The sequence below is a fragment of the Tursiops truncatus genome, chromosome X (assembly GCF_011762595.2).
Source record: "Tursiops truncatus isolate mTurTru1 chromosome X, mTurTru1.mat.Y, whole genome shotgun sequence".
In the NCBI taxonomy this organism is placed as follows: domain Eukaryota; kingdom Metazoa; phylum Chordata; class Mammalia; order Artiodactyla; family Delphinidae; genus Tursiops; species Tursiops truncatus.
In genome coordinates, this window is record NC_047055.1 from 77,023,563 (window position 1) to 77,036,957 (window position 13,395).

The 13,395-nt window shown below is 53.6% G+C and overlaps 1 long non-coding RNA gene across 1 annotated transcript in view; it reads right to left on the reverse strand.

Moving 5' to 3' along the window:
* Positions 1–4,066, reverse strand: part of LOC109552393 (uncharacterized) — a 64,502-nt gene extending 60,436 nt beyond the window's left edge. The window contains exon 1 of the long non-coding RNA XR_002179196.3: positions 3,924–4,066. This is a non-coding gene — a long non-coding RNA (uncharacterized lncRNA). The remainder of the gene's footprint in view (positions 1–3,923) is intronic.
* Positions 4,067–13,395: the final 9,329 nt, after the last annotated feature.

Below are 13,395 nucleotides of genomic sequence, written 5' to 3' on the forward strand. Positions count from 1 at the left end.
CCATTTGGTTGCGACAGCAAAGGACAGAGAAGTTGAAGGGATGGAACACGTCTGGATCTGTCTCACCCAGGAGACAAAGGCAAAGTTGGAGGGGCTGTGAAACAGTTTGGAGTTGAACTAGCCTAGTTTCGAACCGAGACCAGTGCCATCTTTTGAGTTCCAGTTCCCCAAGAGCATGGGCTTTACCACTTCTATGACTCTGGGCAGGTTATTTCTCCTTCATAAGCCTCAGTTTCCTCTTCTACTTCACAGAATCGTTGACAAGACCATGTGAATTAAAGAACTTAGCATGACGTCTGGCATGTAGTACAAACTCAGCAACCCTTCGAGCTAGCCATTGTTATTATTATCCTTGCTCTAAAGATGTGGACACTGAGGTTCTGGGGGTACAAGTGACTTTCCCTATGTGCCACAGCTAGGAAGAAGGATTCAAACCCAGGCATGAGGACGCCAAAGCTTTTACCAACTGTGCCATAATGCAGATTGATTAGGTGAATGGGTACACATGTGCCCTGTCGCCTCTAAATTGCTATACCAATGTGAGGGGTGGGTGTTGTGATTGTTTATGAATTATGTTAGCAGCTAGTCCCTGGAGACATCCTGGATGAGAGGCTGCTGAGTGAGACTCCTGGGTCCTGAGGATTCAGGGATGCCCTGGCTGACTGTCTCTCCCGGGCCTCCTACGTGCTGGGTTTCCAAAGACCCATGTTCCTCTTGGCCTGGGCCTTTGTGTGTGCAGCTTCTTGACCAGCACCTGGCCTCTGGAAGCCAAGCCTATGAAGGGTGGCTCAGTGCTGTGCAGCTGCCGGGAAGGAGACATCAAAGGCACAGCACGTGGGTGAGGCAGCTCCCTGCTTTGTTTTACAGCTTGTGGGTTTTTCAGTGCACAGGCAAGCACGCCTGCATGCAAGGAAGAGGAAACAGGGACTTTGGGAAGCAGGCGGGCACAGGAGCAGGGGGGCTGGGGAGCGGCTGGGGAGGATCAGTGGGGAAGGTGGAGGGTGACAGGAAAAGATGGCAAAGGCCTGGAGGGAAGGAAGGAGGGAGGGAGGAAAGAGGTGACGTTGGTGTGGGTGGCTGGCAGGGCTTGCTCCCTGTGTTACACTGCTTCTGGAGGGAGGCCCTGGCAGGGCTAGACGCTTAGCGTCAGGCTGCTGGAAGCTTGTGGGCCACCGTCATCCGGTGTCTCTTTATTTCATTCGTTCACACGCGCATGCATCCATACATTCTTCCACAACTATTAACTGAACCACCAAGTATGGAATAGTACTTTAGAGTGTGAGCTCAGGAACCAGTCTGCCTGTGTCAAATCCTGCCTGGACTTCTTACCGGCTTTGTGACCTGGGGTGAATTACTCACCCCCTGGTACCTCAGAGTCTGCATTTGTAAAATGGGTATAAGAATAGTACTTACCTGCTACTGTGATTGAGAGAGTGATTGTGAGGATTCAATAGGTTATTCCACGTGAAGTTCTTAGGACAATGCCAAGCATATACTAAATGCTCAATAAACATTTGTTACATGTAGGCGTGCACATGTGTGTGTATAAACACACACACACACACACACACACACACAGATTATACACCAGGTCTTGTGTTAGGTACTAGGAACACAGGGATAATAAGACAGACACAGTCCCTGCCCTTGTGGAGCTGACATTCAGTTTTAAACTGAATGAAGGTAGAGAACTTCCTGCCATTTCTCGAATCTTCCCAAAGAGCCAGAAGTAGAATAAATGTTCAGACTGGCACTGCGGGGCCTGGAATGAAGCCTCTGCTTCTCTCTGCTATGCTTTCCTTAATGGGTGCAAGCCAGGCCCTTCAGATATGCATTCCGGGGACCTCACTCCACAATCCTAAAAGGAAACAGCCCATAAGCTCAAGCAGATGGTGTGACCAGTGTGGGCTTTGTCAGTAGCTGACTTCTAGAATGTTTCTTTGCGGCTGGAATAGTGGAAGATGTTATCCAAGAAAATGGACCAGGAAAGAAAATCTATTAAAATTAATCTCCTTCTCTCTCTCTCTCTCTCTGTCTCTCTCTCTCTCCCTCCCTCCCTCTCAGTCTCTCTCTCTCCAACTTTGACATTCTTGGACTCTCTGGATTAGCCCACACTTGTAGGCATGCCACTGGTGTCCTTACATGTACCCATGCGTAGATATGTGTAGGAACATGCACACACAGAAATGCACTGTCATGGGCACAGATAGAGCCTGAGAAAAAAAGGTTCACGTGAAATGAAGGAAGGGAGGGAGCACAGGGCTGAGATAAGGCCTGCACACCAGACCAGGGTGATGGGATTCAGCAGTCATGGCCTCCAGGACCCAGAGAACCTGGCTACTCTGCAGTGGCCACTGCCCTAACAGAGGCACAGCCCACAGAACATCTTGTATCCGTGTTTTCCAGAGAGCACGAGTGCCTGGGAAGGTAAGCAGCGTTATGCTTTTAAAAAGATTCAATGTCAAATAAATATGGGAAATGCCAAGTTCAACCAATATAAATAGTTTGTTTACTGCAGGACTTCTCAGAGCCTTCAGTAAGCTCGCTACAAACAAATCGCTGACAGTGTGTGTGTATGTGTGTCGATCTATTGTGTTTCCCAAACACATTTGAGCACAAAATCCTTTGTCCACGGAATGTCTCCTAGTAGTGTTCACTTTGGAGAATGTAACCTTGAGTTCTTCTTCAGGCCTGGGCTCGGCCTTCTTCTGTGGCCCTGGTATATTGGAGTCTTCTTGCCCAGTTTCTTAAGTCCCAGTGTAGAGGGCGGGGACTTTGCCACCCAGCCTCTCACCTGGGTCAGCAGCCTCCTCTCTGTCCCCACAGCCTCCATATTCTCCCCACACTTGCTAAACTCGTCAGCGAGGGGTTGGAAGGTGACCGCCCAGTCCCCCTTCAGCCCTCTCCACTGAGGCCAACCTGAGAAGCAGGGCCTCCCTTCAGAAGCCCCCAATGCCACAGACCTGATCTTGAGGCGGGTCAGCTGAGGTGCCGGCGAAGGGCCCACCCAGTGCCCAGAGGCCTGGGCTGTTCCACATGAAGGGATTCCTGTTCATTACCAGCCTCAACTCATTAGAGCAGCACCAGGCCCAGGAGGATGAAGGTAGAGGGCTGTGCAAATTAATGAGCGACCAAATTAAACATGTTCTCTCAGCCAGGACGCTGTTCCAGCTGATCGGCTGAGGGCTGGCGATTTGAAAGTGGGAAGTCCCCGCCCCATGGGCCAGAGACCTTAAGGCAGCCTGGCAGGAGTAGGGTTGCCAAATGTAGCAAATCAAAATACAGGCTACCCAATTAAAATCTCAATTTCAGATAAACAACACCTTTTTTTTTTTAGTACAAGTATGTCCCATGCAATATTTGGGACATACTTACACTAAAAAATTATTCACCGTTTATCTCAAATTCTAATTTAACTGGATGTCTTGAATTTTATCTGGCAACCCTAGCCTGGAGAGGCCCGAGGCTCTAGGAGCTGGGGTGCTGTCCCAGACTGGGACAGGGGTAAGCACGGTTAAGTTCAAGGACTGAGAACGACCCCTCCCCCTGCCATCCAATGCAAAGGGCCAATTCTTCTTTACCTCTGAGGACCTGATTCCCTTGCCCCCTTCAGGAGGCAATGAGAGGGGCCCGTGAAAGGGCCCTGCCTGGACCGGGAGGTGGGAGACCCAAGGGCAAGTCTCGCCACTGCTTCTGTGTCACCGGGTGATCCCGGCCAGTCTTCCCCTGTGGGGCAGGTGTAAGGGCTCCACCAGTGCCAATTCTGCCTGTCTCTGTCAGAAATGCTTCTGAATGGCTGGAGGGAACATGGAGGGACTGTCCACCTCTGGCCCTCCCAGGGGCAGGCGCAGTGACACTAATGCTGGGAACATCAAGGTGCATGGCATCTATTCCAAGGGGTCACATGTTTGTCTGCTGCTCACCTTTCCCCGCAGAGGAGGCTTACTCACAATAGGGGAGAAGAGGTCCTGAGAGGTTCCCAGCTGAGTCAAAGCAGGAACCGCGGCTCCCTTCAGAAGCCCCATCCTTTCTCCTTCCTCACTCTGGGTGGATCCAGATGCGGTCAGCCCTGCCCCACGTGGGCGCCGCCTCTGCTGTCAGTGATGTCACCAGAAAGGCAGCTCGGAGGGAGCAACCAGCTGCTCTCCCGCCCCTGGCGCACCGCCCTCCCCCCCCCGCCCCCCCGCCCTCCAACCCTGCACCTCGGTGCGCAGAGAGCTTAGGGTTAGACATATTGTCAGGCCAGATGTGGATTTGGGTTCTAATTCTCTTCTCTTTTTTCCCCTTGAGGTCTAAATCTTTTAAGTCTTTCTTTTTGCTTCCTCAGGAAGAGAAACACATGGGCTTGAGCGGGTGGGGCTTCTCTGCTCCCAGCTGCTGTAGCCAAGCTCCCGAGGCCCGGCCCCAGTCCCAGATCTGCCTCCAGCCTTAGCCAGCCAATGGGGTCTACAGCAGTGACGCCCAGGCTCAGTCAGAGGCTATCTCTGGGCTGTAACAAGGCCCTCCTGTGGGAGAAAGCAGATTGGCAGCCTTCTCTCTGAGGGTCAGGGCTTCTGTAACACCCTCCTTCCTCATCCTCCAGCACCTAAGAGAACTCCCACTCACTCAAGTTGTTGCTGGGGACTGACTCACTGGACGCGACTGGAAAACATAGATGATAATCATGGCTTGTTTCTGCACGTTAGGACTGAATCTGATAGATCATTTATTTAGTCTAACCCCCATTCTTTGAAAATGGGGAAACTGAGGCTACTTAAAGAGAGAAGGGACTTGGAAACTCACGTGTTCAACACTCGCCAAGAGCCATGCAAACCTGACAAGCAAAGCCTGATGAGCCCGTTTTACAGATGAAGAAACTGAGGGCTCTAAGGTAGCTGATGTGTCCAAGGCTACACAGCAGGGAAGAGACTGAACCAAGATTTGAGCCTTGGACCCTCTGACTCCAAAGCACATGCTTTTGCCTCTGCATCCAGTGAGGTGTGCCGGGCAAGACACCCCCAATAAATGATGCTCTACTCTGGCCTGCAGAACCCGGGGACCCCGACAGCCAGTTGGGGGCTACAGCACAGGCTTTCCTCACTTCAATGCCATGCTGACCGTCACCCTCAAAAAATTCTCCTCCCCAGCTCTACCTTCCCCAGGCCAGGAAGTCCCTCCTGAAGTCTGACTCCATTCCCTAGTCCTGTGGTCTGCTGTCCTTGCCCTCTGGAAGGAGTCAGCCAATTCTTCTCATTTGTAAAGCACTATCACTTAGGTTGCATCACTTAGGTCCCACTCTGGGTGGCTGGCATTATCTCTGTTTTACACTTGAAGAAACTGAGGCCCAGTGGGGTTACTCACACAGGGCCTTGGACCCAGGTCACCTGATTGATTCCATTCCCAGAGCTCTCTTTTCATCTCATTTCAGACACCTCAACTCCAGTCCCGATCAGAATTCCAGGCATGAAAATAACAGGTGGTGGGACTTCCCTGGTGGTACAGTGGCTAAGACTCCGCTCTCCCAATGCAGGGGGCCTGGGTTCGATCCCTGGTCAGAGAACTAGATCCCACATGCCACATCTGAGAGTTCGCATGCCACAGCTAAAAATCCCACATGCGGGCTTCCGTGGTGGTGCAGTGGTTGAGAATCTGCTTGCTAATGCAGGGGACACGGGTTCGAGCCCTGGTCTGGGAGGATCCCACGTGCCGCGGAGCAACTAGGCCCGTGAGCCACAACTGCTGAGCCTGCGCATCTAGAGCCTGTGCTCCGCAATGAGAGGCCGTGACAGTGAGAGGCCCATTCACCGCGATGAAGAGTGGCCCCTGCTTGCCACAACTAGAGAAAGCCCTCGCACAGAAACGAAGACTCAACACAGCAAAAATAAATAAATCAATCAATAAACTCCTACCCCCAATATCTTCTTTAAAATCCCACATGCGGCAACTGAAGATCCCAAATGCCACAACTGAAGATCTCTCACGTGGCAACAAAGATTCCTCATGCTGCAAGTAAGACCCGGTACACCCAAATAAATAAATACATAAATATTTAAAAAAGAAGAAGAAAAGAAAATAACAGATGGCATCTGTCTAAAACCCATTCCCTGGTTCCAGTCCCCCACTCTGCGCTCCTCAGCCTTTCCTGGGGATCCATCCTCCCTGCTGTAGCCCTGCCCTACCTTTCTATCTGGGAGGGGAAGTCAGTTCTAGCATCGGGTCAGTCTCCCATTCATTGAAGCCTGTGCCCATAGGTGCCCCTGCCTGGCAACTGCCCCTCTCCATGGCTCGGGGTCCGTAGCTGCCAGGCCAGGGCTTGGCCAATCCTCTTATCTAATATACTCCCCCTCTTTGTTTCCAAATGTCCTCATCCAGGCTGGCAGGGGAGCTCAAGTGGGAATTCCCACGCCTCAGGTCCCCACCCCCTACTCCCATCAACAGTGAGACTTGGGGAAGGGGAGGGTAGACAGAGATATGGAGAGGGAAGGGGAAAGGCAGAGAGAAAAGGGGAGAGACAAAGCCCAAGGCGGGGGAGGAGGAGGAGGAGAGAGACAGAGACAGAGACCCAACAATAGGGCATGCTTAACATCCCTCACTCCATTGCTTCCCCAGGCAGTGCAGCTAATCTTCTACGGTACCAAAGCTGACCTGGTGGTACAGTTCCTTGGGGAGAGGGGCTGCCTATTACATCACCAGCACCCAGCAGAGGTGCTCAGCACATGCTCGCTTGTTTGAAAGAATGAATGAAAGCCCATCTGTCCTCACCAGCTACCCCACCCATCGTGACCTCATTTCCTCTGAGCTCCGACTCCACTTTGAGGAGCTGTAGCACTCTTCATCTGGTAATTGGCATAGTCTGCCTGAGACTGTGAGTTCTTTCTATGTGTTTATGTCATAGATTCCTAGACCGTCAGAGCCAGCCGAGCCCTCAGACAACCTAGGCCCACCCCTCATGGTGCAGATGGGGGCACTGAGGCCCAGAGCAGGGAAGGGACTTGTACTGTGTCACTTAGCAGAGCTGGAAGTAGAAAGCTGGCCTCGGGCCCGCCCGGGGGGTTCAGCGCACAGCTTAATCACGTCTTTGGACCTCCCCATGAGCCCAGATGCAGCTGTGCTGAGGCTGAGGTCAGAGATCTTTGTTCTGGAGGAGAAGGAATGACGGCTTCTTGTCCTCAGAGTCTGGTGGGCAACCCTGGCCAGCCAGGGGCCCTGCTTCTAGGAGAGGACTACAGGAAAGACGGTACCCAGGCTCTCCTCCCCAGTGGGCCAGGGGGTAGGGACCCTGAAATGAAGGCAGTGCTGATCAAGATGCTGTCCCAATGTCCCAGCCCATCCACCCTGCCCCCATCTCCTGGCCACCATGGGGGTCCACTCCCCACTAGGGTTGAAACCCTGTACTTGGGTTCTGACAAACCTGGATCTTCTACTTACTAGCTGTGTGTCCCTTCACCTCTCCAAACCTCAGTTGCCTTATCAATAAAAATGGGGCTAACTCCAATTCCTACTGCATATAATTTATGTGAGACTTAAAGGGGACAATGAACACTCTGAGAATTGCATGGCACATGTCGGCATATAGTAAGTGCTCAATAAATGCAGTGATTCTAGTGCTCTCCTTTGCCACCCTGCTGCCCCCACCTCCTCTCATCTTGGTGCCTTCTTGCTTGGTCCTAGTGCTCCCTGCTCCCTCCAGGCACAAGAGAGGCAGGTTCTGGCCCTGGGTCCTCCAGGTCTCCTTGGGCTCTTGCTGCAAACTTGGGCAGCCCCTTCTCCTCATTTCCTTCATCCAACAAAGGCCTTCATTGTGCCTCCATATGTCTCAAGGGATCCCTGGCTCCTTTCAGGTTTAATACTGCATTTCTAGAAAGCACCTTCCTGTGTTGAACCAGGTTGGTCTAGAATCTAGCCTAGATTTTCATGTTTGGGAGAGATAGAGAGAGAATGTGTCTCTGTGTGTCTGTGCCTGTGTGTGTCTGCCTGTGTGTGTCTGTGTGTGTCTTTCTTTATGTGCATTCCTGAGGGGAAGGCTGTGTAGTCCCAAACTTCCCCCCTTTCTCAGGCCAATTTCTCTCCCACAGGGCAAGGAGCCTATGGCTAGCTGGGATTCAACCTCCTTGGTGCAGACTGGCTGCTGGCTGCTCCCACCAGGCTTACCTGTTGTCGTCTGAGAACAGCACTGTCCCCTTGGTCTCCTTTTCCCAGACTCAGGACCTGCCTCTTTCCATCAGCAGCAACTGTCAGAGTCTTCTCCCATCTCTTCTCCCTCTTTTCCCTCTGCTTTTGGGGGGCGGCCTTTTCCGGTCTCCCACTGCCCCACCACACACACACACCACACACACACCACACACACACACCACACACACATACCACACATACACACCACACACACACACCACACACACATACCACACATACACACCACACCACACACACACACACCACACACACACACACCACACACACACACTACACATACACAAAACACCACACACACACACCACACACACACCACACACACATATCACACATACACACCACACCACACACACACACCACACACACACACCACACATACACAAAACACCACACACACACACCACACACACCACACACACACACCACACACATATACCACACATACACACCACACCACACACACACACACCACACACACACACACACACCACACACACAAAACACCACACACACACACCACACACACCACACACACACACCACACACACACCATAGCCAGCTCACCCTCTCCTTCTCTCCTGCTTTCACATATCCCTGATTACTCATTTCTCCTGCCAAATGTCTTGGTTCCTGCACTGAACAGCACACTTCCTCTCTGTCTCTGCCTCCCTGAAACCGTTTGTGAAATGACGATAATCACACCTCCTACCTGCCAGCCCTGCTGCAGCCTCTGCCCGCCCCCCCCCCCCACAGTGAGAAGGACAAATGGGCTGGACTGGTTGTGGCTGGAGCGGGCCCTGCCACTGGGGCTGGCCCTGCTGGCAGAGGATCATGGGATCACAGGGCCCTGGCAGGGACTTAGGGGCAAGAGAGGTGATCTACTCTTGAACCACAGACTCCCCTCCCCAGTATCCCCACCAAGGGGCTCTCCAGGGCCACTGAGCTCCCTCTGCCCTTCTGGACTGTTCACACAGAGATAAAACGGGGACCTCCCGATACGGGTGCACTGCAGCGGGGGCTACGGGTATGATGCAAGGAAGGCTGGGCTGCAGGAGGTACTACTTGGTTTCATGGAGGACAAGGGTGCACTGTCCCGGTCCCTGGTCTCAGTGTTGCTCCCCAACTGTACACGTGCAAACAAAGTTGTTTCAAAGGGAACCCCTTGGGCCCAGAGCTGGGGCAGGGCCAGGGCCTGCGGCCAGCCAGGTGGCTTCCATTAGGTGCTAACTGGCCCAGGAGAGCAGAGCCGCTAATCCCAGGTTTACGGGGTGGCCCCGCTCGCCAAGGCACAAGGGTGCACAAAGCAAAACCGGAGTTTGCCAACCCCGCATGGTTTTTCCTCGCTTTTTGTACTGCTTTCCACTCCCAAGCTTTCTCTTTCACTCCTGGTTTCTTCTGTTTCTCAACCTCTGAATCGCGCAGGGTCTCCCTTGGGCTCTGCCGGACCTCTGGGCTCCCTAACGTCTCCCCGCTCCTCACTCCCCACCTTCCGCCTTGGTTCTTCTTTCCCCTCCCTCCGCCTGTCTTCGCAGAGGTACCTTTTGGAGAGGAGCTTTGCTTGCTGCCGTGTCAAACACCACTCTTCCTCCATGCTCTTGCTCTGGGCCATTTTTGCCCCCCTAGAGTCACTCATCCTCCTTCTCTCCTTTCTTGTCTCTCCTGGCTGAGCTGCCTTTTCCTCCTGGGCAGCAGCAGGGGCTGACATGCGCAATGTGGGGAGCAGATGTGGGACGCCTGGCCTCCGCCCCCGCCCCTGCCCAGCAGATGCGGCTCTTCGGGTGGATGAGCAGCCCCGTGAGCCCTCCTGGTCCAGGCCTGCCAAGCTCACGCACTTTCTTAGCCTGTCCAGCTATGCTGGCTTTGGCAGGCGTTTTGATTGACAACAGGAAAGAAAGTAAAACACATAAAAGAGAAAAAACGCAGCCGCCCAGCAGCTGAATGGAAGCAGAGCAATAAACGACGAGCTTCCTGCAGTGGCCTGGCTTGGAGGGTGCTGCATGGATTGGAGCAGGGGCTGGAAAGAGAAGACCCTAAGTACCTAGGGTCTTAGACGCTAGGTACCAGCTTCATGCGCAGGCTCTGGGTCAGACAGTGTCAGGCCGGATCTTCACAGCAGCCTGGCACCCAGATGAGGAGACTGAGGCCCAGAGAGGCTGACTCTCCAAACCCTAACCCTAACCCTGAAACATCCATCACTCCTTACCCCCAAAGAACTCTGCTGTCACTGCCCTGCCCCAGGGTTCCAGGCTCTTCTCTCTCCATCCCTCTGTCCTCCACATAGTGCCCACTGGCAGAGCAAACGGCCCAGGTAAGGCCAGTACCGGGGTTACTGTACCTTGACAATTGCTGAAGTATTGCCTTCCTCCAGACTTTCCCCTGTTGCACTCCTATCAGCTGCTAGACATTTTGGAGTCACGGTGGCCCCTGCTCTAGTCCCAGGGCAAAACTGTGTACCCTCTCGGCTCTGTTTGTTTCTGGATCCATGAGCTCCCTAGGCTCTAGGCCCACAGCTCAGCATCTGCTCAATTATCTGAACTTACCTCAGTGGCCTCAGCGGTATTCCTGACCTCCACCCAATACACCTGCCCTGAATCAGCCTTCTCTCTGCAATTCTACCCCCAGCTCCTTCCCCAGCTCTAGGCCTGTGTTCCACACCCTACTCTGGCCCAAGCCTGGCCTCTTCCCTTCTTCCCTTTGATCCATTTTTTCTGCTCAGGCATCTTCTCCCCAGTTTCCAGATGGAGAAACAGACCTGGAGAAGGAAAAAGGGAAGACATCGGTCGGCCCCAGCTCCAAGTCCCTCCAGAGCCAGGGAGAAGCCATCGTAGAAGGTTGAAGCTACATCGCAAAGCTCCTAGGATCAAACTTCACCCCAGGACACATCCTAAGCCCACATAGGGCCTACAGTAGCCAGTCCTGATATGCAGGTAACAGACTTTGATCCCCAAAGTGACTAGGACTTGATACTGAAACCAAGTCTCTTTTCCTAGGTCAACACAGCAGGCATCTGGCAAGGGGCTCCCAGAACGACAGAACACAAATCCTTCCTCCTGCCTTAACAACCCCTTCCCCCGGCGAATAGTGCCCTGTCCTTACACAGCACCGTTGCCCCAGAGGGGTTGCTGTCTCCTTTTATCATTATGCCAGCCTTATAGAAAAGGCAAAGCTGAAGACCACAATGGGACAGTGTGATTTGCTAATGTCACACAGCTCCGCAGTGCCCCCTCCAACTCCCGCACTGAGCTTCTTGCCTCACTGAGGCAGCTTCCGTGGAGGAGAGCCCTTCTCAGGGAGAGAGGGAAGAAAGGAGAAAAAGCTAGGAAACTGCTGGTGGGGTGGTGGGCCACAACAGAGGGAGCCTGGGGATAAACACTTTCTCTGGAATCGGCCCACAGTACAAGGAAGGTAGAACTGGTCAAGGTGGAGGTTTCAGGCCTTGGTCACATGCTCTGAGAGAGAAGTCCTGCCTCCTCCTCCCAATGTCCCTGGGGAGTTTCTGTGACTGACATATCTAGAGCCCAGAAAATATACTGGGAATGGCTTGCGCTGAATGCGGCACCCTTGCCCTCTCCTTCCCTCCTGCCCAGAACCTCCCATGGGGTGTTGCCAGGCAAGGCCTTCGCTCTCCCCTCCCACCCCTCCCACCCCAGTCCACACTGCTGTCACCTCTTGCCTGCCAAGGGCAATAACCTCCTCCCTGGTCTCCCTGCTTCCACTTCTGATCCCTACAATTAATTACCTACCCAGCAGCCAGAGGGGTAGAACAAACACGTAAATCAGATTGTGGCACACTCCTGCTCAACACCCACCACCGGCTTCTCCTGCGCTTACAATAAAGCTAGCCTCCTTACACAGCCCTCAAGGTCCTCCGGCTCCCACCCACCCCAAGCATCTCCTGCTTCCTCCACACTACACTGATTCTGTCACCCTTCCCCCCAACACTTCCCAACACTCTGCTTTCACCGGTGCTCACCCCTCTTGCTAAACACCTTGCCTTCTGCCCACCCCCCTCCTCCCTGCCACCAGTCAATGAGGCCCGAAGCCCACCAATCAGTGATGTTCAGGAAAATGGGCACTCTAGCTCTGGAAGGGAGGAGAGCACCAATGCCCTGCCCATCAGCTGACGTTTCCCTCATATGAGGGTAGCTTATCTTTGGAGGGGTGTGATGGTAGGGAGTTTAGGGAGTAGGGAAGAACTGCATGAAGAAAAATTAGAGGCGTTCGTATGGAGCCTTGATCAAGCGCGGATAACTAGATGGGCGTCGGCGGTGGGCAAGAAGGCCACTAACTTGCCTCGGCACCCACTCAGTGCCAGGCAATTCAGACCCATTTTCTCCTTTCAGCCTCATGACCACAAAGTGCGTTGTTCCACTAAGTCCATTTCACAGACGAAGAAACTGAGGCAATGAGAAAAATGGAGTGAATTGCCCCAGGTCACACGGCTGAGCCTAGCTGCCAGCACAGGTCTGTGGGACTCTTTTAAAGCCTGGGGCTCCAGGGCCCGAGGTGCTTTGGAACCATCAATTACTAAATTGAAGCAATTGAGGGAGCCAGCGAGGCCGGGCCGCTGCGCTGGGTGGCTGTTCTCACCCCTCCTCTCCAGCCAGCTGAGGCGTTTAGTCATTTACACTTTGAAGGCAGCCTATTCTCACCAGCGGCTTCCCTGCCCGCACATTTGCATTTGCAGCCTTTCATCTGATCTCTCGGAATTAAAGGCTTTGTCTCCTATTAAAAGAATTCCAGGCCCTAGGAGCCCGGAGGGGGAGGGGAGGGGGCTACGGGCCCCTGAAAGCCTTCCTTCCCACCGTGCTGGGCCCGGAACCCGCTCCACCGCCTTTAGCGGGTGGGGCAGGCCTGGCCAGGAAGGCCTGGGTTGGGGCGCAAAAAGCAAAGACCGCCTCGGGGCCCCTGCTTCATGCTTTAACCCAACAGCCTTCCCTGCCCATCCCGGCCTCCCCGACAGTGTAGCGTGCAGTCGGGCCAGACAGCCTTGGAATTCCGGCTCTGAGGCTTATTAGCAGTGTGCTCTCGGGCAGCTCGGCCACAGCTCTGAGCCTCAGTTTCCTCATCTACAAAATGGGAGCAGAGGGATCTGTAAAAGGTGGGTCCCACCTGCCCAGGGCAGCGAAAAGCGTTCTGTATTAAGAGTCAGGGAAAGAGAATGAAATTCCAGATGTGTCCCTCTGTCCCCTTGGGCGAGAGCTTTCTCCTCTGTGGGCCTCA